We start from the raw sequence: 25,588 nt of genomic DNA on the forward strand, positions 1-25,588 counted from the left end.
CTGCCTATCCCTGCAGGTAGTTGCATTTGGGACCTCTAGAAATAAAAATTTATTTTCAGAACCCTCCATATTTTAAACTCTACCACTGGTCCTTGCTTCTTAGGCAATCATTTTATAAATGATACATCTAATTGGGAAAAGGGAGGATTATTTAATAAATGGTCTGAGATGCTGAGTTAGTAATTTAAACCACAATTTAGACTCTTACTTCTCAGACATACATCAAAATAAGTTTAAGGTATATTTAGAGCCACGCATACAAATTTCAAACCATTAAAAAAAAAAAAAAACTAGAACTGGGAATGGGATATTTCTGGAAGGAGGAGGAATACTAAATTTAAAACATGGATGGAAAAAATGGGATTATTTAACTACATTAAAAAAATTACTTTGGCCATTAAAAAATCCACTCTAGGGCTTCCCTGGTGGTACAGTGGTTAAGAATCTGCCTGCCAATGCAGGGGACACAGGTTCGAGCCCTGGTCCAGGAAGATCCCACATGTCGCAGAGCAACTAAGCCCATGCACCACAACTACTGAGTGTGCGCTCTAGAGCCCGTGAGCCACAACTACTGAAGCCCACGTGCCTAGAGCCCATGCTCTGCAACAAGAGAGGCCACCGCAACGAGAAGCATGGACACTGCACTGAAGAGTAGCCCCCGCTCGCCACAACTAGGGAAAAACCTGCACGCAGCAATGAAGACCTAACACAGCCAAAAATAATAAAATAAAATAAATAAATTTACTTTTAAAAATCCATTCCATTAGACTTAAAAGATAAATAAGAAGTAGGGGTAAAATATTAGCCAAACAAAACAAACGCCTAATTCTTACTATGTAAATACGGTAAAAAATTAAAAATAAAAACAAAAACTATGACTGGGTACTAATTATTAGCAAATGCTTTTTCTGCACCTACAGAAGTGTGATTACATTATTATTTTCTTTGGGTTAATCTATTAAACTGACAAATCTCTAAAAAAAAAGAAAATTGATGTAGAGGTTGATAATAAAAACATTAAGACCATATTAAATGTGTGAACAAAGCATTTAAACAATTTACAAAAGAATAACTGAAGGTGGTCAACAAATGGGTAGGAAAAAAATTCTGTTATCAATAAGTGGCAATTATAAATTAAAATAACTACAAGATATCATTTTTCCTATCAGATTAAGAGAAATTATTCTTAAAAGCAGTATTTGTTGCTGGTGAGATGATGTGAAGTAGATCTTTTGTACATTGCTGCCAGTGGCAAATTGCTGCAACAGTTTTGGGGTTTTTGACCCTCTTAATCTATACCCCTAATTTCCCCCTCCCCCTTCCCTCTTCCCTTTGGTAACCACTAGTTTGTTTTCTATATCTGTGAGTCTGTGTCTACTTTGCATATACATTCATTTGTATTATTTTTTAGATTTCACTTATAAGTGATATCATACAATTTTGAAAACTAATTTGGCAACATATAGTAAATCATTAAAATATGAATATATTTTAAAATAACTTTAAGTAAGATCACCTTTAAAAATAAAGTACTTTGAACACTACTTTTCACTTCTAGGACTATATACTAAGAAATAAGCCTAAATACAAAATTATATATAGCTGCTGCCCCCTCTCCCTGCAAAAGGACCAAGGATGTTTCCAGACCTACATCCCAGCTATGGAGGAATGGTTAAGTGAAAGACGGTGCCTTCATATCAATGGGATATTGTGCTGGTATTAAAGTTATAGTTATAAAGTGTTATAATAACGATACTAATAACCAAAATAATAATAGCTATGTGTCAAGTGTTATACAGGTGTATCTTTAATCTCCACAATAGCTGAAATGTAGTTATCACTAACTAGATTTTTTTTTTTTAATTTTTAAATTTTTATTTATTTATTTATTTTGGCCGTGCCACGCAGCATGTGGGATCTTAGTTCCCTGACCAGGGATCGAACCTGTGACTCTTGCAGTGGAAGCACGGAGTCTTAACCACTGGACCACCAGGGAAGGAAGTCTCGATCTTGATCTTATAATGAAACCCAGGTATGAGAATAACAAAATAACTAATATTTATTGGTGCCAACCATGTGCCAGAACTGTATTTTATCCATAAATGACAACCATATGATGTTGGTATTATGTGAGGTGAGGGATGTGTTAATTAGCTGGTTTGTGGTAATCATTTCACAATGTATATGTATATCAAATCATTATGTTGTACACCTTAAATATACACAATTTTTACTTGTCAATAATACGTCAATAAAGCTGGAAAAAATACACTAATTCTGAATAGTATATGAAATCTCTACCACATCCTGTTTTACTAATGCGATGTTCTTCTACATTCAATAAATAAATGTTTTATGAGTTCTGAAAAAAATAAACTAAGTAAAAATTCTAGAATAATAAGTGAAGAAACTAAGCTAATCACACAGCTAGCAATTTGCACATATGCTTAGAACAAGTGCTTTTCTCCTGTTTTTTCTTTCCATTTTTCCTTAATTCCTAAATTGTCTTTAGTGAGAATTCACTTTTATAAGGAAAAATAATGTCTTAAAAAATTCCTGTTGGTCTTCCCTGGTGGCGCAGTGGTTGAGAGTCCGCCTGCCAATGCAGGGGATACAGGTTCGTGCCCTGGTCCGGGAAGATCCCACATGCCGCGGAGCGGCTGGGCCCATGAGCCATGGCCGCTGAGCCTGCGCGTCCGGAAGCCTGTGCTCTGCAATGGGAGAGGCCACAACAGTGAGAGGCCCGCGTAACGCAAAAAAAAAAAAATTCCTATGGAGAAAATAGCCAGTGCTATTCATATCCTGCCTGCCATCCCCTTGCTCAGTCACTAAGAGTTCTCAGATTCCTGTGGTGAAGACAATCAGAACTTGAGTGTTTAGAGTACCTAAGGGTTCAGAAGTACAGGCAGGGGAGAAACTGTGAAATCAGGTACAGTTTAGAGCAGAGATCCTTAACCATTCTGGAGTCACGAGGTATCACTTTTGGGATCTGATGAAAGCTGAAGACCTTCTCCCCAGAACAATGTACCTCTGTTTACTCATGTACAATTTCAGGGTGTTTCCAGACCTCTTTATCCACAAAAACCCAGACTTAGAAGAACTGACCCCGGCAGCAGCCTCCCACCTCACCACTAGGGTGACAAGTGGGGAGATCATTTTAATAGGTGAAATGGAATGGCACTTCTCCTCTGCCTGCATTTTAATTCGACTGCTAGACATTCATTTGGGTGATCTAGTAGTCCCTTTGGAAAACGTTAACAATCTTGGGAGAGTAAAAGAATGGTGAGCCATTAACCCTGGAGTGTAAGGAAATTCACTCAGATTGCTTTCTTTCTAACACCTGCGCAAGATCAGATGCATTAGAGAAACGAGACTTAATTATTCTGGGGCTTGGAGTACTTTGGGAACTGAGATAGACCTGGAAAAGGATTTAAATCACTGATCTCTAGGGGGGTGAGGGTACTAGAGGTGAAAGAGGAGTGCCGAAAGGAAGGAAGGGTTTCAAATATAAATTTCACTACTACCTAGCAAAAGAGAAACTAAATTTTTAAAATATTTAATATGTGCCAGGAATTGTGAAAGTCAACTCATGTATATTATTATGACACTTAATTCTCCCCAAAATCCTTGTGTTATTTTTTCCCACTTTACAGATTTAAAAACAAAAGCAAAAGCAAAAACAAACCCCAGAAGCTCAGCAATGGAGAATAACTTGCCCAAGTCAGCTGTTTAGTGACATAGCCAGGATTGATTGAACCCAGGTTTGTTTTCCTCCAAACATAGCCTGCTTGCCACAATGGTTTCTTTGGACTAGAATCTAGCCATTCCTTATAAGATTGTTTCTATGAGGAAATGTAAGTCAAAGTCTTGGCTTACAAATGTAATTCTGAAACACAAGCTGTTTTTTAAATGGAGGCTGCCAATGTTCATTTTGATCATCATACTGTTATTTGGAGGGGTCTTCATAACACAGAGAATTGGCCTGATGGGCTTTTTTTACCAGTGCTTGCTTTTTAGATGATCTCCCTGTAAAATATGTTGGCATTCTCCAAACAAACATATGCCTGTGTGTTAGTTAATTAACTGTCTAGCTATGAACATTGTGAAATTCAAGTTTACATATGTTTTCAAACAACATATTTTAAATAAAGTTATTTGCAGAAGAGGAAGCTCATTTATTCATCACTTATTTGACTAATATCTGTCAAGCATCTCCTCTGTGCCAAACACTGCAGTAGGACAACGGCTGGTGCAGTGAACCAGAGTCCCCTTCCTCAAAGAGGCTATGTCTCCTGAAAATTTTTCAGCAGTTTGAGATGCTTTTATCATGGTGCCCCTGTGGAGTAAAACTTAAAAGAATCAATGTATTGAGAAGAAAAGGCATGGAAATAGCCTTTCCACCACATAAAATATAAATCATCTCTGGATTTTCCTGCTCATTTGGTGCACTTAAAAATGTTTCTTAGACGTCAGCCATAAAAAGAAACGAAACTGAGTTATTTGTAGTGAGGTGGATGGACATAGAGACTGTCATACAGGGTGAAGTAAGTCAGAAAGAGAAAAACAAATACCGTATGCTAACACATATATATGGAATCAAAAAAAAAATGGTTCTGAAGAACTTAGGCGCAGGACAGGAATAAAGACGCAGACGTAGAGAATGGACTTGAGGACACAGGGAGGGGAAAGAGTAAGCTGGGAAGAAGTGAGAGAGTAGCATGGACTTACATACACTACCAAATATAAAATAGATAGCTAGTGGGAAGCAGCTGCATAGCACAGGGAGATCAGCTTGGTGATTTGTGACCACCTAGAGGGGTGGGATAGAGAGGGTGGGAGGGAGACGCAAGAGGGAGGAGATATGGGGATATATGTATACGTATAGCTGATTCACTTTGTTATATAGCAGAAACTAACACACCACTGTAAAGCAATTATACTCCAATAAAGATGTTAAAAAAATGTTTCTTGCATGAATGCTTGTCATTCAATCAGAAATTAAACTCTTTCCTTGTGTGGAATGTATTACAAGTTGCAGCAAGGGAAACAGGTATGGGCTTAAGCAGGCTGCAAAGTAATGGAGGGGACCAGACAAGCTAAGATTATCAAGAAAACTCAAGGTCAGGTGTCAGCAAACAATCTGTAAATGACTGGACACTGAATTTTAATTTTAGGTTTTGCAGCCCATATGGTCTCTGTTACAACTACTCAGTTCAGCCTTTGTAGCATGAAAGCAGCCATGGACAATATGTGAAAGAATGGATGTCGCTGTGTTCCAGTAAAGCCTCATTTACAAGAAGAGGCAGCAGGCTGAACGTGACCAACAGGCCCTGGTTCACGGACCTCTGCTTCAGGTGAGGCAATTTTGCTACATCTACCCTCTTACGGATGGCCAAAATAGGAATCCCTTCCCTTTCTCACCATAGGATGTGTGTCCTTTCCAAAATGACAAGGCCATTTTTCCAGATAAGTAGGCCATGCTTGGGGCAATGACTTTTTGAGTTAATGCATTCCTATGCCAGAACTTCCATGAAACCACACAGAAGCCCACATTGCAAAAGTAAAATATTTAATTTAAATTAAAACTACAAATGATCGGTAAAGAAAAGTGGGAAAACCATTGCAAATGAAAAACAGAATAGACCTCGACTCACTAAGCATATGAGGGTATGAGGAACAGCCTGATGGAAGAAAGGGCATGCGTAGGCATGAATGAATGAAGCAGGAGGTTTCCATGGGAAGATGAGCATGAGTCTTTGGAGTTGAAATTTTAATTCAATTTGAAAAACAATCAGGGGATCTAAGGGAGAGACAGACCCAGTGGAATAAGAGTTGAGGCAGGAAGAAGTTGCAGTCTGGAAGCCAAAATGCATCTAGACCAATGGTCCAGGGTATGGCACATGTAAGGTCTACTCTAGTCCCGGCTGTGGCTTATTACACTACTGAGGGAGAGCAAAGACCTTAGTGAATTGCTGATGTGAAGCTAAAGGAAGGAGAAAGACTGGAGGCTGATAAACCATGACCCGGCCACCTGCGCAGACAGAACCGTGTGACAAAACCCCAACTTGGGCACTTTGCATACAGATCAAAGACACGTATCTTACGTGGGCGGCAGAGGCACCTGACGTCATAATCCTAAATCCTAATCCTAACATATGCAACAGACCACCTCCAGCCAGGCTAGTACCTGCCTAGCCAACAAGCTCAGGTGTTGCCCACCAAGCAGCAACACTCAGATGGGCTTTCCTACTATGTGACAGACCCTGTTCTGTTTTTTGTCTTTAAAATACCTACTCCATTTCCCCTTCTCGGAACCTCATATTCTGGAGTCTAAACTATCCTGCATGTGTCCCAGTGTCCCCTTGGTGCTCAATATTTGTTGTTTTAATATTGTTCTTTTCTCTTTAAAGGAGTGAAGCCCAATTTCTACTTGACCACTAAGTTCCACACTTTTTTTTTTTTCGGTACGCGGGCTTCTCACTGTTGTGGCCTCTCCCGTTGCGGAGCACAGGCTCCGGACGCGCAGGCTCAGCGGCCATGGCTCACAGGCCCAGCCGCTCCGCGGCATGTGGGATCTTCCCGGACCGGGACACGAACCCGGGTCCCCTGCATCGGCAGGCGGACTCTCAACCGCTGTGCCACCAGGGAGGCCCAACACTTTTTATACTTCTAGAACTTTTTTCCTTTTTTTTGCGTTTCCATATCCTGCTCCTCTTTAACATCTACCCTATTACAACGACCCAGTTTCCCCACCATCTGTCTCAATTAGGCCCAATAAATACTTAATGAGCGTTTACAATGCCCAGACACTATCTTAAGTTTTGGAGATATGATAATGAATAAGATATTACATTTCTCCTCAGTGAGTTCATAGTCAGATGGGGTGCATTTACAGTTGATATAGAAAGAGATTTATTTATAATTTATTAGACATTGATGCATGCACCATTGTAATAGTAGAAGTTTCTCACTGTTAGTAATAATATCTTAGATTTGCATAAGCAAAATTATAAAGTCAAAAGCCTTTAGGGTCAGGCAGTTTATATAAATTAATGTTATACCAGGTGTTAAACCTGCTGGGGACTATCATTCACCTGAAGGCACCCAAATTAGAGAACATGAAACACATGCTTCTATCAAACCAAACATGTCTCTGGGCTACTTGGCTGAGATCGCTGGCTTACTGCTTTAGTTTTTATGAAGCGAACTCGTAAGTTTTCATTTAGCTAGCACAAGAAACTGTCAGGCAGCCTGGAGAGCGGTTATTATGCTTATTTTACAGATAAGGAAACTGAGATTACAGTCTACTCCTATCTGCCTGGGTGAAGTTGTATTTATTATTCTGGTGAGCTCATCTAAGATGTTTATCAGTATAGCAACTGGTCTCTGAGGAAGGCTCCCTGTGGAGTCTGGCCTTTTAGAAAAGCATGTGTGTAACAGTGTATAATGCTGAATATGACCTCTCTTGTCTAGAGCCAGAATTCTGAGCCCTGACCTCCTTAATTACTGTGCCTAAATATAGGCCAGTAAACATAGCCTCTTAAGGCCACCCATCCTTAAAGCATTGCCTGGCATGCAAAGTGGGGTTCAGTGATTAGTACTTGTCCATGAGCTCCCTGGTTGATATAAGATAGTCCTTTGGCATGATAGGTGAGAGGAGCTAGACAGCAAACCAGAATACACATGTGCCACCTGTGTCCTGAAATGTTGCTCTCAAGTGCATTTTCATTGCCTATAGGAGTGAGAGCCACACTTTCAAGAACTGAGCTGAGTGAGATGCTAATGGATCTCTTGGCCTCTAGTCTGTCCCTCTTCAAACCCAGTACACGAGAAGTGATCAAGTAACATTCTCCACGCTCAAGCACTGAGTGCTGGTTATGATATCATTGGCTCAAGCTGGAATGAAAACTGGACTCCATTACACTGAACATTAAATAAGAAGGGGAAAATTTACACATGTGGGCAGATACTTTTACTCCAATGTAGTCAGCTGACATCTTAATAATACTTTGGTTTTCCTTTATAGACACGACTTTTAAAATTATTCTTACATCCAGGGACTTCCCTGGTGGTGCAGCGGTTAGGAATCCGCCTGCCAATGCAGGGGACACGGGTTCGAGCCCTGGTCCAGGAAGATCCTACATGCCACGGAGAAACTAAGCCCATGTGCCACAACTACTGAGCCTGCGCTCTAGAGCCTGTGAACCACAACTACTGAGCCCGCATTCTGCAACTACTGAAGCTGGCGTGCCTAGAGCCCGTACTCTGCAATAGGGGAAGCCACCACAATGAGAAGCCCGCGCACTGCAATGAAGAGTAGCCCCCGCTCACAGCAACTAGATAAAGACCACGTGCAGCAACAAAAAAATATAAATAAATTAATTAATTTAAAAATTTATTCTTAAATCTGGACATCTGGACTAAGATATGGTGCTAGTATTTAAAAATCACATCTATCTGTTTAAGAAAGCTGATGAATAAAGCTTTCTTAAACAAAATAAATAAAGCTTTCCATTTTAGCCTAATTTTCACATAGTTCTCACATTTCACTTACAGAGATTTCATATCCTAAATATAAAATGCAAAGGAAAGGAGAGTGGAATAAAGGAAGCAGAGAAGGAAGAAGGAAGACTATGTTACCTGGTTTTAGAGGAAACAAACTTCCTTAGACTTCTTATATATTCTGAAAATCTGTTTAAGCATGTGATTACATAAAAATATAAATATATGTTTTTTTCTTAAGCTCCTCTCATTAGTGTGGTAAGAATAAGAGGGATATTTCTAAATTAAAAAAGCAAAACAAAAACCACACGTAACAAGATTGTGCAATCAGTTATTCTGACCACACGTCTTCATTAGAATTCAAGATGTCTGTTTGGGCACCCATAAATCTGGACCAGATGCCAGAGGGCAGCTGCATCCAACTGCTTCTCTATTTATGAAATTAAACAATGAAGATTATGTCCCTCCAACTAGCACCTTAATTCATACATATCTGTTTCCTACAATCTTTCATGGGTGAAGTTTTCTCGTTTTTACAAATTGTGTGGCAGTTAAGATTTCAGCTTGATGCCTATAAAGGCACTGGCTGCTTAGACAGTGAGCTGCCTCGCTTCAACCATTTCATTAGATTTACACTTGAGCAAAAATGGATTCCAACTGTGTTATGAGTCTAAAGAAAGACTCTTTCTCCTCCCCTCCAAACTACTTTTTATTCCATTAACTTAAAGCAAACAGGATTTAAAAATGACTATTTAATGCACAGAAGTTTAGTAGGCTTTTCCTCTGTGCCCTCCCTTCAATTTGACTGCAGATTCCAAGAACTGTTTCTCTTTCCGGATTGTTCTGTCCAGATTTGCTTTCAAGCAGGGTCCATGCTTTAGGATGACAGAATGTCCTCTCCTGTCACAGACATTGCCAGCTTTTAGCTTCAGTACCGTTGCCTGACTGTTCCGAACTTATGAACCTTTTCCAACTGATGGCTGTCCCCATGGCTCTATTTGAGGTGCCTCTAAATGAGATATATTGTGTATTTCTCTAATTACAGAAATATCTTGACAAGGACAGTCACTGCCTGTAATTACTCACCCCAGTTTCCTCCAAATCTAAAAAAAAAAAAAATGTCAAGGCTGACAGGCTACTCTAACATTTCAAAAATAGTTATTTTCTTGGGTGTAAAACCGTCTACTATTTTGCCTCCCCTATTCTGTCTACTTGGTTGTACCCATGCATCCCTCCCCGAAGGTCTTCATCAATCATTTGAGAACAGATGCTACGCATATTTCTCCCTTCTGTAGCCACTGCCCTGGAGCCCCCAGAACGATGAATTGAATGTATGCATTTGAAGGCCTTGTATACAACATCTTTGCAGCTCTCCCATAACACTGCATTTTCCACCAAAGGGTGGGAGTGATCGGAGTATAATGAAAACTTACCAAGACATCAGCCTCCTAGACAAATGATCTCGAGTCTGCTAGTCTCGTTAGTGTTCCTGTGAAAAACAATGAACAAACTAATGAATTATCCTGAAGCATATTAAAGAGGAAGGTAGACAAAAATCTGCAGGGGGAATGAGACTTATCTCTGTAGGTTTTTTATTAATGAGAGAAATATGCCTTTTCTACACAGAATGAAATTTTTAGGCAAGAAACAATTACTTAAGAAAGATCACTGAGGCCATTGTATTATCACTTGTCTAACATCTCTAATCTACATTTGCGCTCTGACACAGGTAAGAACCCAAATGTGACGCTTCAGGATACCAGAACTGCTTGTAATGTCACAAATCAAATTTAATCATCTGACTTTCTTGCACTTATTTATTTTTTTAAACTTCCACACTCCTCCCCTTGAGGCTTGACTTTTCGGGAAGAAGAGTCTGTTATGACGGCAGACCAGACTGTGGGTGTCTGCACGCAGAAAAGTTGATTGATGCATTGGTGAGTGTTATTTCTCTATAAGGCTAACTAGGAATAGTGATAGCACATCTTTATTAGTCATTATTACCATTTACATGGCACCATTCATCTCAGGCCAGTCAACAAAAAATAATGTGAATCCAGATTCTTACATGTTGTGACAGATAACTTTAAATTATACTTGTTTATTTACTTATTTCCACCTCTTCTGTATACTAAAGTCTTTGAACCAGCTCATATTTATGTTTTATTATGCAAAAAAGACTTCACATTATGGATGCTTCCTCAAACTGTGAAAATAACTCCTGGATGTCTTTTCATACTGTGAAGTAGCTGCAAGGAGGCCCATGAATGTTGAAAGTACTTTTCTTCTTGATTTTCTTGGACTCTTGCCTGCATCTTTACCTCTTAAAGAATTTCCTCTTTGTGTATTACCCCTGGTCTCCTCGTGTAAAGGAATAAACCATTTCCTATTGAAGTGCCTTCCCATTTCATTTTCCTTACTGCTTTCTTTTCCCCAACTACATCTTCTTTGTCGTATAAAACTGAGGTCTAATAAGCTTGTGGTCTCTACCTGGTAAAACCCCTTGATAAGTCGCAAGACGTAGATTTGTGTTCCCCCAAAGCTCCCTTTCTGCTAACAAGCTTCAGGCTGGGTTAACAGCAATTGCCCACTCCTGTCTCTTCCTACGCTTCACTTCCATCTCAAGGACATAGAACAAAGCTTCAGCTTCCAATTTAGTTCCCAGTGTGCAAATAAAGCCCAGCCACAGAGAGGGAGTTATTACTATCCTGGATTTATTGCTTCCTTGCCCAGCAGACTTACACACCACACAGAGAGCCAGGTAGCCCTGGCCACATGCTACCTCTCCTCATGATTCATTGCTCCCTGTCTGCCCTCAGGACAGACCAGGCCTTCAGGTTAATCAACCTCAAGTGTGATTACCCTGCACATCTGCTCAATGTTATATTGTCCCTGTGGTTGGAAATAAGTGACTTTAGGAGTCTGTTGTGGAACAGTTCTGTGCATGAGCCAGTAAGATCCAAGTATACAATTTCCACAATCATTTTTCTAAAACCCTTGTGGCTTAATTTTTTGGAATTCAGAATGTTTCTGATTTGATAAAGAAAATATGGTGCATGGGTCATATACTACTTAATATCCCCTGCAAGTCTGAGACAACACCCTATTATCCAGCCCATTATTTATTATCTTACCAGCAAAACATGTGACTACTCACATGAAATAAGGCAAATGAAGACTATGAAGACTTTTAAGTAATATCAGACCAGATATTGTTCCCAAATGATTACCAAAAACACTTTCAGTTTTCCAAGCTTTCTAGATTTTAGACATGCATTGTAGACAATAGCTAATATGTAATGCATTGGGTACCAACTGCAGAACCTGGCTATTTATCTAAGATTGGCCAGTCACCTGCTGAGGTTGTTGCATTGGGAACACTGTGAATTGGGGATTTTGATCAGAGGTCTCCACTCATTACTGCTTTTCTCTTAAATCTGGGAAGTGCAGGCACCAATTCCTATGTGGTCTGTTGCCTAATCAAGGTGCTGAGCCTGGCTGAGATTACACAAGGTTTCTTTGACTTTTAATGTGAAAGGATAATTTGTTAAGGTATTAATTTGTGTTTTTGTCTCAGCATTTTCCCCAATCCCCCAGATCCTCTATGTTTCTTTGCCTCTGGATAGGCAACCTCCTCTTCTGACATTTGTTTCCCAAAAGGCTGAAATCCTTGAGGAGATGACATTAGGAAGAAATGGAGAGAAGTGGATGATTTTGAGGGGTGAGAGACAGAAAGACAGAAAGTGGATTTTCTAAAGACTTGGAAGTATTTGGAGGTCAGCAGGCTCCACAGGGAGTGGGGACCTAAGGCTGAATGGGAAAGGTGGCAGAACTTGGGTGGGAGGTCGACTGCATGGTCACTGTTGTGGACTGAAAGTTTGTACCTCCCTCCCAAACCCACATGTTCAAGCCCTAACCCCCAGTGTGATGGTATTTGGAGGTAGAGCTTGGGAGCTGATCAGGTTTAGATGAGGCCATGAGAGTGAGGCCCCAAGATGAGACTGGTGTCCTTAGAAGAAGAAAGACCAGAGCCCGCCCTCTGTCTCTCTCTCTCTCTCTCTCTCTCTCTCTCTCTCTCTTTCATGTGAGGACACAGCAAGAAGGCAGCTATCTGTAAGCCAAGAGGAGGGTCCAAATCTTCCAAGCTTGATCTTGGAATTTTCAGCCTCCAGAACTCTGAGAAATAAATTTTTGTTCTTTACCTACCCGGTCTATGGTACTTTGTTATAGCAGCCCAAGATAAGACAGTCACCACCTAGCATTCTGATTTTGATCAGAGGTCAAAAATATTCACATGCCCAAGAAGTAGAAGAGCTTTTCAAAGGTCTAGCAAGGATAATATGAATATTAATAGTATTCAGGGTGGACTGAAGATGGGAAGTGCCACTCGTACTATTTTGTAAGTTCCCTGGAGTACTTCATAAGATTAGGGTGGGGTTAGGGCGGTTCCAGTGTGATTGAGATTGAGCTTTCTGTCAACCTGGTCATGGACCAAACTCATCCTAAATTAGATTTTTAAAACTAAAGTAAGGTAAATATTTCGTATATATGAGGGTGTAGATTCATATTTGCCATCATTAATTTTCCAATAACTCTCTCTCTCTCTCTCTCTTTATTTCTTGGCTGCTTTTTTAGATATATTGCTATCTCACTCCTGATACCTATGGTTTGATTTATATTTTTTATGCCTTATATTTTACATTTTTCACTTCTCCATATTTCTTCCTTACCCAGCCATTTTATTCTCCTCTTTTCTTGATGAGGAAGAATCTCCTCTCAGAAAATTCTGGGATGACCCAGTAGGACAAAAATAGAGGTAGGACATGGGGTAAAGGTGAGAGCCTGAGTGTGGCTCCATATAACTCAAAACAAACCATTCAATTACATTTGTTTCTACCTGAGACCCTTGACCCGTCTGTGTCCTCTTGGCTTGGGCTGGAATGTTGGAGCAGGAACTAGATGCGGGAGTGGGAATGCTTTGAACACTTAGTAGATCTGTGTTCTTTGCTGCTGGGCTGACAGCAAATAGCAGTATAAATACGTACAAAGTGCCTTGAACAAAGTCTTCCATAACTGCAATTATACTCCATGACTGGCACCATTCAATAGTGTTATGTCTTTGAGAAAAAAACAGGTGAAGGATGAACCTCAGTAATCATATATTCAGAGTGTTTAGGATTTAGGAAGGGCTTCCCAAGATGTCGTAGTATGTCCCATATAAAGAAGCCACCAGTAGATTCTTCAGATATCATTCCATCGTTGTCTGGCTGGAAGGTGTTGTGAAAGAGGAGCAACACCTGGTTGAGGGCTTCCCTGTTTGGACATACATCCAGCTTCATATCAGGCCTTTTCGCATCCTGCTTCCCCAACCCCTAGGTCTTCCTGCAAGCGGCCCTGAGGATTTTCCTGGTGTTGCTCCCAAGCGACTGCAGGTGGGACCAAATAGTTCAAAGTTTTTGTACATGTACTATATGTTTTTAGAGAGATAAGCTCACAGGTCCTTAAAAGTCTTATTTTTTAAGATTTATTGCTAGGAACTTATTGTTGTTTTGGCAAATAATTTTTTTTTTTTTTGGTCTACGTTGGGTCTTCATTGCTGTGCGCAGGCACTCTCTAGTTGCGGAGAGCGGGGGCCACTCCTTGTTGAGGTGCACAGGCCTCTCATTGCAGTGGCCTCTCCCGTTGCAGAGCACAGGCTCTAGCCACGTGAGCTTCAGTAGTTGTGGCACGCAGGCTCAGCAGTCGTGGCCCACGGACTTAGTTGCTCCGTGGCATGTGGGATCTTCCCGGAACAGGGCTTGAACCCGTGTCCCCTGCATTGGCAGGCTGATTCTTAACCACTGCGCCACCAGGGAAGTCCTGGCAAATAATTTTTTTAATTACATTTTATACTGTTTATTACTAGTGTGTAAAAATGTTATTGACTTTCATCCTTTGTGCTATCAATGTTGTGAAATATTCCTGAGCATTTCTTTAAGGTGAAGATCTTTGCCAATGTCACTTTCTCTGGGACATCTTCATTTTTTTTTTTTCATTACAACGACTTTCCTTATTTATGTCAATGCCTTCACCTTCACAAAGTTCCTCTGTTGTATGTCAAGAGTTTCTTGAATGGTGGCATTGTCAACATACCCACAGCTATTTCTTATATAACTCCATTCATAGTGATTCACATTTCCCTTCCAATGCTATCACTTTTCATTTCTTTGCTGCACTTTCATCTTTGGTGACCAATTCCCTCTTCTGAGTATTCATTTTTGTAAAATGTCATGTCATGTGGGTTGGGTTATCACTGAGAGACAAGAAGGCAGCACAACTACATACTTTGCTGTCTGTATTTGAACTTAGTAACAAGTGCACAGTGACAAATTACAGACAGACTTTGAAAGTAGTGATGTGACTGGTCACTGATCATGATGCTCATCTGTTTTTTATACACTGATTTGATATATACCCTCTCCTGGGGAGAAAATGAAAACACTGATTTGAAAAGATACATGCACCCCATTGTTCATAGCATTATTATTTACAACAGCCAAGAAATGGAAGTAAACCGTGTCCATCAACAGATGAATGGATAAGAACATGTGTATACACACACATACACACACACACACACACACACACACACAATGGAATATTACTCAGCCATAAAAATGAATGAAATTTTGCTATTTGCAAAAATATGGATAGACCTGGAGGATATTATGCTTAGGGAAACAAGTCAGATAAAGACAAATACTGTATGTTATCACTTATATGTGGGAATCTAAAAAAATGAAACTAGTGAATATAACAAAAAAGAAAGAGACTTACAGATATAGAGAACAAACTAGTGATTACTGTGGGTAGAGGGAAGGAGGAAGAGACAAGATGCGGTAGGGGATTAAGAGGTATAAACTATTATGTATACAATATATAAGCTACAAGGTTATATTTTATAGCACAGGGAATATAGCTAATATTTTATAATAACTATGAATGGAGTATAATCTATAAAAATTTTGAATCACTATGCTGTGCACCTGAAACTAATATAATATTGTAAGTTAACTATACCTCAATAAAAAATAAAATAAAAAATTGATTGTGCTTGTGTGCATGTGTGTGTGCATGTGTAATCAAAAAATTCCATGTGGAGAGCATAAATGACAGAATTAAGGAGACATTTTCACTTTATACACTTCCTAAGTTTTCAGATGTACATTTTATTTTTCCTTTTGGAAAGAAGTTAAGACGTGATTTATAGAAAGCAATATATTTAAAGAACAACATATGTTGAAGTCTAAAGTTAATATGTTAACTTTACTCCCCTCTGAAAAAGGTCTTTGGAACACTTAGATTCCTGTCAACTCCCTGCCACCTTGCATGTCATTCTTGTCCCATGTTTTAGTTGTCTTTTTCTAATACCCTTAAATTAGACATTATTACTATTATTATTTTTTTGCAGACAGTGTTTTAGATTCAGCTATGTTTACCACTTTCTTTCCTCACCATTGCTCCTTGCATTTTCAGACCTTCCTTCTGATATAATTTTCCTTCTTTTTGAAGTACAGCTTTTATGTGTAATTTAAGTATAGATCCATTAGTGACAAACTCTCTAAGTGTCTACTTATCAAGAGAAATTTATTTTTCTCTCATTCGTGAAAGAAGGTTTTCTTGGCACACAATTTGAGATAGATATTTTCTCTAAGCTCTCGGAAATATTCTTCCTCTCCTGGTATTCATTGTTGAGTAGGAAGTCTGCTGTCAGTTTGTTTGTGATTTCTTGTTAGACTTCTCTCCGGCTGTTTTTATGATCTTTTGTTTGTTTTTGCTTTTCCACAGTGTGGTAAAGTAGATAATGGTGAATTCTGCAATATCACGTGGTAAGAAACAGCTTTCACTGGGGGGACACTCACAAGCCAAGGATACCAAGCAAGAACCTGAGCGTCTCAATTCTTCCTCCACCGCATAGAGATCTACATCTCTGTGGGCTCTGTGGGGGTGAAGAGACACCCCCTTCATCCCCTCTCCTTTTTTTATTGAGCAAGCATGAGAATAATCTCAGTGGGGCAAACACAGATGACTTAGTTTCCAGGAAGTGATGATGCAGGTATCCGCTATTTAGAGAGAGTTTTCTGGGAAACTCAGCTGTCCAGCACCTTGGAGGTCTTGGGGTCAATAAGAAGTTGCAGCACCTTCTTTGGGGATTGGAGGTAGCTCCTGACCCAAACTAGTTTATTGTCCAGGCAACAAAGAGACTTCTGGAGTCTCAGAAGTCTCAGTCTCTGATGATTCAGTTACTGTAGCATAATTCCAGTTGCTAACCTCTGGTCTCCTACATATCTGACACAGGAAGAAAGAGAGAGCAGTTATTTGCCACTCACTCCCACCTTACAGCCCTTCAGTTTCGGGGTGGGATGTGTCTCTAAGTTCAATCAGTCAGGGTTTCTCATCCCCCCTGAGGAGCAAGGTACAATAGATTCCATGTCCTATTGTTGGAGTCCGACATTCTCAGGGAATCCAGGAGTTATTATTCTGACTCCAAGGGCGACATCTAGAGGCAGAGGCGAGTAGCTGCAGAGCTAGCTGAAGCCATTGGTATCTGTCTGAATCGTCCTTCCTTCCAGCCATCCTCTGTGGCCCTCTTTCCCTGGTAACCAGGGTTTCTGCCAGGGCAGAGTGGCCAAGGGCAGAGACTGCTCGCTTAATGTCCGACCCACTCTTGCCCATTTCGGACTGCGTTCTGGTTAGACTTGGCCCTCCACTGTAAAAGCCGTCAGCGCGGCAATGTGATGAACTCTCATGGTTTAGCAAAAAATCCACAAACTAAGTGCGGTAAGTGGAGTACTACCTGCCCCCTTACCCTCAGCATCAGCAACCCCAGGGGTCGCGGTGGGAGGGCATAGATGACCAAGCCCCACCCTCATCCTCCTCTAGTCCTAACAGTCCGAACCAGCAAGGTGATCCTCTGGCTCTGGACTGGCCCGGATTTGCAGGGCGGCCCTAGAGCTGGGTGGGTGGTTGGGTAGAGGCGTGGGTTGGTCACCCTCACCTTCTTTGACTGGGAGGCTGTGCATTTGGATGGCAAGTTCAAAGGTCCTGATCCCTAGAGGGAATCAAATTTCCCATCCCCAGGGCCTTCTACCTCATTGTCTTCTTCAAGGCTTTCTTCCTTCTTTGCTGACCTTCTAGGAGCGCTTCTTTCCCTAAAAACTGCTCTATTTTTTTCTCTTTCCCATTTACCCAGCCCCAGGGCAACTTGTTTTTCTATCAAGTCTTCTGGCTTTCTTCCCTACCCTACAGCTGCAGCTGCCTGCAAATACCTGCCCAGAGCCAGAAACACACCATTCCTTGACAATCCAGCCACTCAAATGAGGGATTTTCCTAAATTGGCCTGCTGACTCCAGATGGTGCAGCCTCAGGCTCGGAGAATGTGCCTCGGCTTCCCGCATACTGTTCAAGAATGGGGAGGGCATGCCTGCTGCCTCCTATTTGGCCAGTGCAGCAATTTATCCTGCAGCAGCAGGCCCTAGGATTGGTAGATCTTCACCCTTGGAGACTCTGTCCGTAGGCGCTTTTCTCTAGAGAGGATGTTCATTTCCTTTTGCCCAGAATCAGGTGGCATTACTAGCTTGTGACTACCCACCCCTTTCCAGTCTCCCTGGTTTAATTCAGAAATCCTAAGTTTAGCTAATTGGAGCAAATTACTGGAAGGCAATTTGGTAAATAATCTGTAGATATTTTGACTGTGTTACTGATCCCCAAGGGGTCGGTGACCCCTCAATGGATTCTTTGCCTGGAGTCACAAATGCCAATCAAATGAAACCAGGTTCGGTATAGCACAGCAATAACTTTATTCATTGATTAAGGAATGGTGAAGGGAGAGCTTGTGCTCTAAAAACACCTTCTCCTGGTACGGAAGGGAGTAAGGGAATTTTAAGGGAGGAAGATGTCATAAGGGCTCTAGGAAAGGGGTAGACATTTCCAGGAGCAGCTGGGGCATTTGCAGTCCTACATGCTTCTTTGCACACACTTCTTAAGGCCTAGCAGAGTACAGATCCCCCCGTTGAGCAGAAATGTTAGCATAGTAATGAAGCGTAGGTAACCTTTAGCCACACCTAGTTCTCCTTTGCGCAAGTACTTTCCTGTGGTCAAGTCAGAGCCAGTTCAGGGCGGTTGACCATGCCTATCTCTTAAAGCACAGCTGCAAAACATCTCTGTCAAATACCAGGTGCTTTTGTAACAAACACAGAAAAATCAAGGCAAGGATCAGCTCTCAGGGGCTGGTATGGGTGACAACCTAATAATTCCAATTCTAGGATTTTAACATAGGGAAATATGTGAATGCATGTCAAGATGTATATACAAAGGTATTCATAACAATTTTTATAAAAGCAAAAATTGGGAAAATTTTAAGGTTCATTTGGTGATTGGCTAAATTATGGTGCACCCATCCAATTGAATTCTATGTAGCAGCTACATGTAGCTATTTAAATTTACAGTGCAGATCTTCAGTTATTGAAATGAAAAAAAAATCTTTGCAGCATCTTGTAAGGAAAAACATAGTCTACAGAGCAGCATATATGATATGATACATGCTGTGTGTTTTTCATTTGACCTCCGGAGCATTTGGCACTGCTGATTATTCTCTTTTGTGAACCTTTCTTAGTTTCATGACATCTCTTTCCTCACTCCTAATTTTCCTGTGCTCTCTCTGGCTGCCTTCTCAATCTGTTAATCTGTTCTGTTTGCTCACTTCTGAATGTAGATAGTTTTTAGACATACATGTTCCCCTTCTTTAGTCTTATTTTATCCATGCTCCTTGAATGACTTCACTTAATACGTGAATTTAACTGCCATTTAGATGTTAATGACTCTCAAATCTGAGTGTTTAGCTCAAGTGGTTTTCTAAACTCCAGAACCATTGAGCCAACTGCGCATGACCATCTGGATGTCTTTCAGGCTCCTCAAACTCTGCCTGCCCAGAACAGAACTCATCTTCTCTGTCCTCCCCAAACCCCTTCCCCCAGTATTTCTCACCTCAGTGATGGCCACTACCTGCATCCTGACAGGCATTGTTGTCTTTTCCCTCTCTTTAACCAAACAAACCTGTCAATTCTACCATCTGAATAGCTCTCTAATCTGTATTTCTCTTCATATCCTTTTCCTGATGTTGGATTATCTAACTTCATCACAGGATCACGGCACTAACAGAGTATGGGGTCCCAGGGAGCCCTCAGAAACTCTCACCTTGCCAGCCAAGACTCTTGGCTATTTGTCATTTAAGAATTCTACCCTCATCTGAGAAAAAGATGAACTTGATGAAAGGACACCAGAAGACAAAGATCTGCCCTGCCCTGTTCCCAAGAAACAATTGATATGTTACTGCAAGGGTAAGATATTAAAATATTAGATGCTCTTCAAAACCTTATCTTTCTCAGCCATGGGAATTTTTACATACTTGTTACTTTGTAATATTTTTAGTAAATTTTTAGTAAAAAATAGAGGAAGCCCACCTTTCAGTGCTCCAAATTAAGAAAGGAAAAGTTGTACTCAGACATTCTCACTGTCAATCATCTCAGATATAAAAGAGAGAGGCACTTCATTTGAATACACCTGCCCCAACCCAGGGAATCAGTGACCAGATCAGGTCCAGAGTTTAACTGTAAACCGGCATCATTTTATCAGCTATTTCTGTGACAGGAGAGGCATTCATTAATAAAACTATGAGACAGTTCCAAGAGAGAAATCTCACCAGTAGAGAACTGAGAAACAAGTGTGTAGATAATACATGGTTATTATTTAAAGAAAATGTTAAAGAGAAATGAAAAAAAGCCTTTTTTAAATAAAGAACTCTTTGATTTCTGTCACAATGTTCTGAGTCTTTCAAACTAGGTAATTAATTTACATCCTGACAAGTAGGAGGAAGTCTCCCTTGATATTTGACCAATAATTTCTCTAAAATACCTGGAATTTTTTTTTTTTGCGGTATGCGGGCCTCTCACTGTTGTGGCCTCTCCCGTTGCGGAGCATAGGCTCCGGACGCGCAGGCTCAGCGGCCATGGCTCACGGGCCCAGCCACTCCGCGGCACGTGGGATCTTCCCGGACCGGGGCACGAACCCGTGTCCCCTGCATCGGCAAGCAGACTCTCAACCACTGTGCCACCAGGGAAGCCCTGGAATTTTTTTTAAAAGGAAAATAAATTAGAAAAAATATTTGACATATCAAAAAAAGATTATATTCAACATAAGACAATATCAGAACATAACTGAATTTCCTTGCAAATATTTTTATGGTTTAATATAGCTTTTCTTTGAAGTACACAGGGGGAAACTTGAAAACATCACAACTTTTGCAAGATTTGAATCTTTATCTGACCCTGCTTCTGCCATTCCCTATTTAAATTTCACAAAAACTCTAAGCCAGTTTATTAAATCAGAGATTTAAAAGGTCTCTGTGTTTCCAATCTTGCCTGTTTAATGTTCTCAATACTGCTGCCACTGTGATCTTTCCAAGATGCAAAGATCCATGCTCAAAATCCTTCAATGGTTCCCTATAATCTTCAAGATTATGTCTAAACTCCATGTTATGGCATACATGACCTTTTATACCCAGGACACTCTTACCTCTTCAAATTATTTTTATATGCTCCCCTAGCCTTCCTCCTCCATTTCCTTCTCTCTACCTTGTACACAACACTCTGGCTCCGCTGAAACATCTGCGGCTTTTCTCATGTTTTCATGCTCTTTCTAACACTGGACTTTACACGTTCTTCTAATCCAACTGGCTAACTCCTACTTATATTTCAGCATTTATATCATGTCATTTTCTCTAGGAAGCCTTCCATGATGTGCACTTTTGATGCTATGTCCTAATCACAGCATTTTTGTGTGAGTGGCCCAAGCCCCAATATCCACAGACCCATGCAGTGAGTTACATGAAAGGGAACCCTGAGCTTGGAGAACCTGGATCTTTTATAATGAGTAGTAAACATGCCTGCACTTTACTCCTGAGAGAGGTATTATCTTTATCATACTGGACAGAAAGCTTGGCTGCCCCTTTGCTCCAGAGAGAGACACTATATCTTCCAAAGCTGTTTACTGGCTAAACATCCTGGAGGAGATAGTCCTGAAAAAAGGGCAGTCAGTGTCTTGCTTATATGCACATTGCTTGCATATGTCTTATGAGACATAGAGAAATTTGAGATACCCATGGAGGAGTGACTCCCAACAATATTTTGAAGATAGAGCCAAGATTTATGATGGATTTGTTAGGTATTAAGAAAAAAGAAAAATAAATATGATTTCAAAATTGTTGGCCTAAGCAACCAAAAAAATGTAATGCCGATTTACTGAGATGGAACAACTATGGGAGCAGCAGGGAAAGATAAATGTGGTTTTGGTCAGGCTAATTAATCAACAAGATAATTACAGTCATAATGATATTTATTGGGTATTTTCCATGTGCTTGGCACTGTGTTAAACACATCACATGCATTTAATTGATGAATACTAGCTGAGCACCTTATACATGCTAGTAATTATTCTAGGAGCTGGAGATACCACCGTATTGAACAAGACAGCAATATCTCTGCCTTACATTGTGGTGCTTGCATTGTAATGAAGGACAGTCAGGCTGTTGGGGAAATTCAATATGAGTGGGGATCAACTCATCCTGGAGATACAGAGATGTCAACCTTGTAAGGTAGGTTTTATTTCCCCCCACTTTACAGATGAGAGGAAAAAAGGCTTAGAAAAGTAATATGCCTAAGGTCACAGTTAACAAGTGTTGGAGCCAAGTGCTAACTCAAGTCTGTTTAACTCTAGAGCCTATGCTTTATTATTTGCCTTGTGAATAAGAATGTAATCATGAATATCCACTAGTAAAAGTAAATATAATGTCTTTTCAGAAGTGTTAAATTAGCCTATCCAATAAATTTTCCTCAGAAATGCAATATTGAAAGTTTAATAAAAAGTAATGTAAAAATAACGGATCTGGCTATTGCAGTGGAAAAGTAACTGAATTGCTTTTTCAATTTAATATTGATTTAATTTCACACTGATATTGGATTTTCTTATATTTCATGACATAAATTACTTTTGAATATAGTTTCATTACATATCCTTATTACTTTCTTTCTCCTTTGTGGCATAATTTTTCAAATTATGTCATTGAAATGAATTTGAGTAAATGTGAATTTCAAAATATTGGTCCTATTCAGTGGAACATTAAAAAAGACTTCTAATATATGTTAGTAGCTCTCAGAGAGTATGAAGCACTGAAAACTGTGGTCCTGTAATGAAAACCCAACACTTACAAAGAGGTACTTTTTGGCCATTTATCAAAGAAAAAGTTTTGTGAAATATATTCCCTGGGGCTGTATACAGTGAAATTCTCAATAATGTGACAGGAACCATAAGACACATTATATTTTAGGCTAAATGTAATATAAAGAAGAGGGAAAAAATTGTGGAGAAGGGGTTATTACTAACACATTTATTCAACTACTCATTTATTCATTTTGTAAGTATTTATATTAATATTGTTATTTAATAAGATGGCATTTGTAGCACGCAGTAACCTAATTATTGTGTTGGCCAAAAAGATCGTCCGGTTTTTCCATAAGATGGCTCTACTTGAGCTTAGTTGTCTTTACCTTCATTCAAAACAATTTTCTTAGATTGTATTGTGACAGCTGTCATGTGACAGTGTGCATTTTGAAAAAACTTATCAAAATTGGTGAATTTTTGTGTAGCCATTTTAATATTGAAGATGGAAGAAAAAAGTAACATTTTCGGCATATTATGATTTATTATTTTAAGAAAGGTAAAAACGCAACTGAAACGCAAAAAAAAGAGTTGTGCAGTGTACGGAGAAGGAAGAGTTGTGCAGTGTACGGAGAAGGTGCTATGACTGATCGAATGTGTCAGAAGTGGTTTGCGAAGTTTCTTGCTGGAGATTTCTCGCTGGATGATGCTCCACGGTCTGGTAGACCACTTGAAGTTGAAGCCATCAAACTGAGACATTAATTGAGAACAATCAACGTTGTACCACGCGGGAGATAGCTGACGTACTCAAAGTATCCAAATGAAGCATTGAAAATCATTTGCACCAGCTTGGTTATTATGTTAATTGCTTTGATGTTTGGGTTCCACATAAGTTAAGCGAAAAAAACCCTCTTGATGGTATTTCTGCATGCGATTCTCTACTTAAAAGTGATGAAAACGTTCTTTTTTTTTTTTTTTTTTAAATTGTGATGGGCCATGAAAAGTAGATACTGTACAATAATGTGGAACGGGAGAGAATGTGGGGCAAGTTAAATGAACTACCACCAACCACACCAAAGGCCAGTCTTCCGAAGAAGGTGGTGGTGTGTATATGGCGAGATTGGAAGAGAGTTCTCTATTAAGAGGTCCTTCCGGAAAACCAAACAATTGAGCAAAGTACTGCTCCCAGTGTGACGAACTGAAAGCAGCACTTGAAAAAAAGCGTCCGAAATTAGTCAACAGAAAAAGCATAATCTTCCATCAGGATAACGCAAGACCACATGTTTCTTTGATGACCAGGCAAAAACTCTTATAGCTTTGCTGGGAAGTTCTGATTCATCCTCCATATTCACCAGACAATGGATTCGGATTTCCATTTATTTTGGTCTTTACAAAATTCTCTTAACTGAAAAACTTTCAATTCCCTGGAAGACTGTAAAAGGCACCTGGAACAGTTCTTTGCTCAAAAAGATAAAAAGTTTTGGGAAGGGACTTCCCTGGTGGCACAGTGGTTAGGAATCCACCTGCCAGTGCAGCGGACACAGGTTCGAGCCCTGGTCCAGGAAGATCCCACATGCTGCGGAGCAGCTAAGCCCGTGTGCCACAACTACTGAGCCTGCATGCCACGACTACTGAAGCCCGTGTACCTAGAGCCCGTGCTCCGCAACAAAGAGAAGCCACTGCAATGAGAAGCCTGTGAACCGCAATGAAGAGTAGCTCCCGCTCGCTACAACTAGAAAGCCCATGCGCAGCAATGAAGACCCAATGCAGCTAAAAATTAATTAATTAATTAATTTAAAGAAAAACGTTTTGGGAAGATGGAATTATGAAGTTGCCTGAAAAATGGCAGAAGGTAGTGGAACAAAACCATGAATACGTTGTTCAATAAAGTTCTTGGTGAAAATGAAAAATGTGTCTTTTTACTTAAAACCCAAAGGAACTTTTTGGCCAAATCAATACATCTTCACTGCCTGTCTTCCCTGCTAGATTCCAATTTTCACAAGGATGGGTACAATGTCTCTTTTGGTCACACTTCATTCCTCCAGAACTCTGGGGATAGGTCCTCAATAAACGCTAGACTAATGAATGAAGGAATTAATAAATGAATCTGGGTATTTTCATCCAATTGGTGCCTGAAAAACCATAGGCACGAATATTCATAATACAAGGTTGAAAGTTTTAGGGGCTATAACAAGTGTAAATGATAAATCCTGTGAGACTTGAGAGATTAGAAAATTTTGTTGAGAAAATTGGGGGAGTTTCATAGCATTGGGGCTTGCACTTAAGATAGGCAGATGTGTTAGATTTGGTTTCCTAGAAGACGCAGCCTAAGTCAATGATGAAAGTGCTTTCAGATGGAAGGTTCAAACCAAGGGCAGGAAGGGTGAGTTAAAAGGAAAATGAGATGAGAGAACATACGTGAGCTTGGATTTTAAAAATAACTAGTTGAGTTCCACTCTACTATCTAGACTGTAAAATTATGGAAAGAGCATAATATATGGAAAGACCCTAACAACAAAAAAAGCAGGATAAACTAAAAAAAATAATTTTTCTGTAACCCATCAGAGAGCTAAGATCACAGGGAAACCAAGTAGCCTGGCAACAGGAAAGACAGGCTCCTCCAAGGAGAGATGGGATGGGAGCCCTGACTCACCTGTGGCAAAATAGGAGGTGGGGGTAAGATAGGTGTCATACAAGCAGGCAAAAACATTCAGCTAAAATTTTAAATAATTTGTTAAAGGCTGACTGTGACTAACGTAGAGCCACAGACACAAGGGGAGTTCACACTCACTCACAGGCTCATCTCCACAGACCCCTACTGGATGCCCACCAG

At 40.1% G+C, this 25,588-nt stretch overlaps 1 long non-coding RNA gene across 1 annotated transcript in view; it reads right to left on the reverse strand.

Moving 5' to 3' along the window:
• Positions 1-25,588, reverse strand: part of LOC137228911 (uncharacterized) — a 48,534-nt gene that overhangs the window by 15,538 nt on the left and 7,408 nt on the right. The window contains exons 2-3 of the long non-coding RNA XR_010945405.1: positions 20,455-20,663; positions 9,936-9,991 (exon numbers count right to left, since the gene is read on the reverse strand). This is a non-coding gene — a long non-coding RNA (uncharacterized lncRNA). The remainder of the gene's footprint in view (positions 1-9,935; positions 9,992-20,454; positions 20,664-25,588) is intronic.

The sequence above is a fragment of the Pseudorca crassidens genome, chromosome 8 (assembly GCF_039906515.1).
Source record: "Pseudorca crassidens isolate mPseCra1 chromosome 8, mPseCra1.hap1, whole genome shotgun sequence".
Lineage (NCBI taxonomy): Eukaryota > Metazoa > Chordata > Mammalia > Artiodactyla > Delphinidae > Pseudorca > Pseudorca crassidens.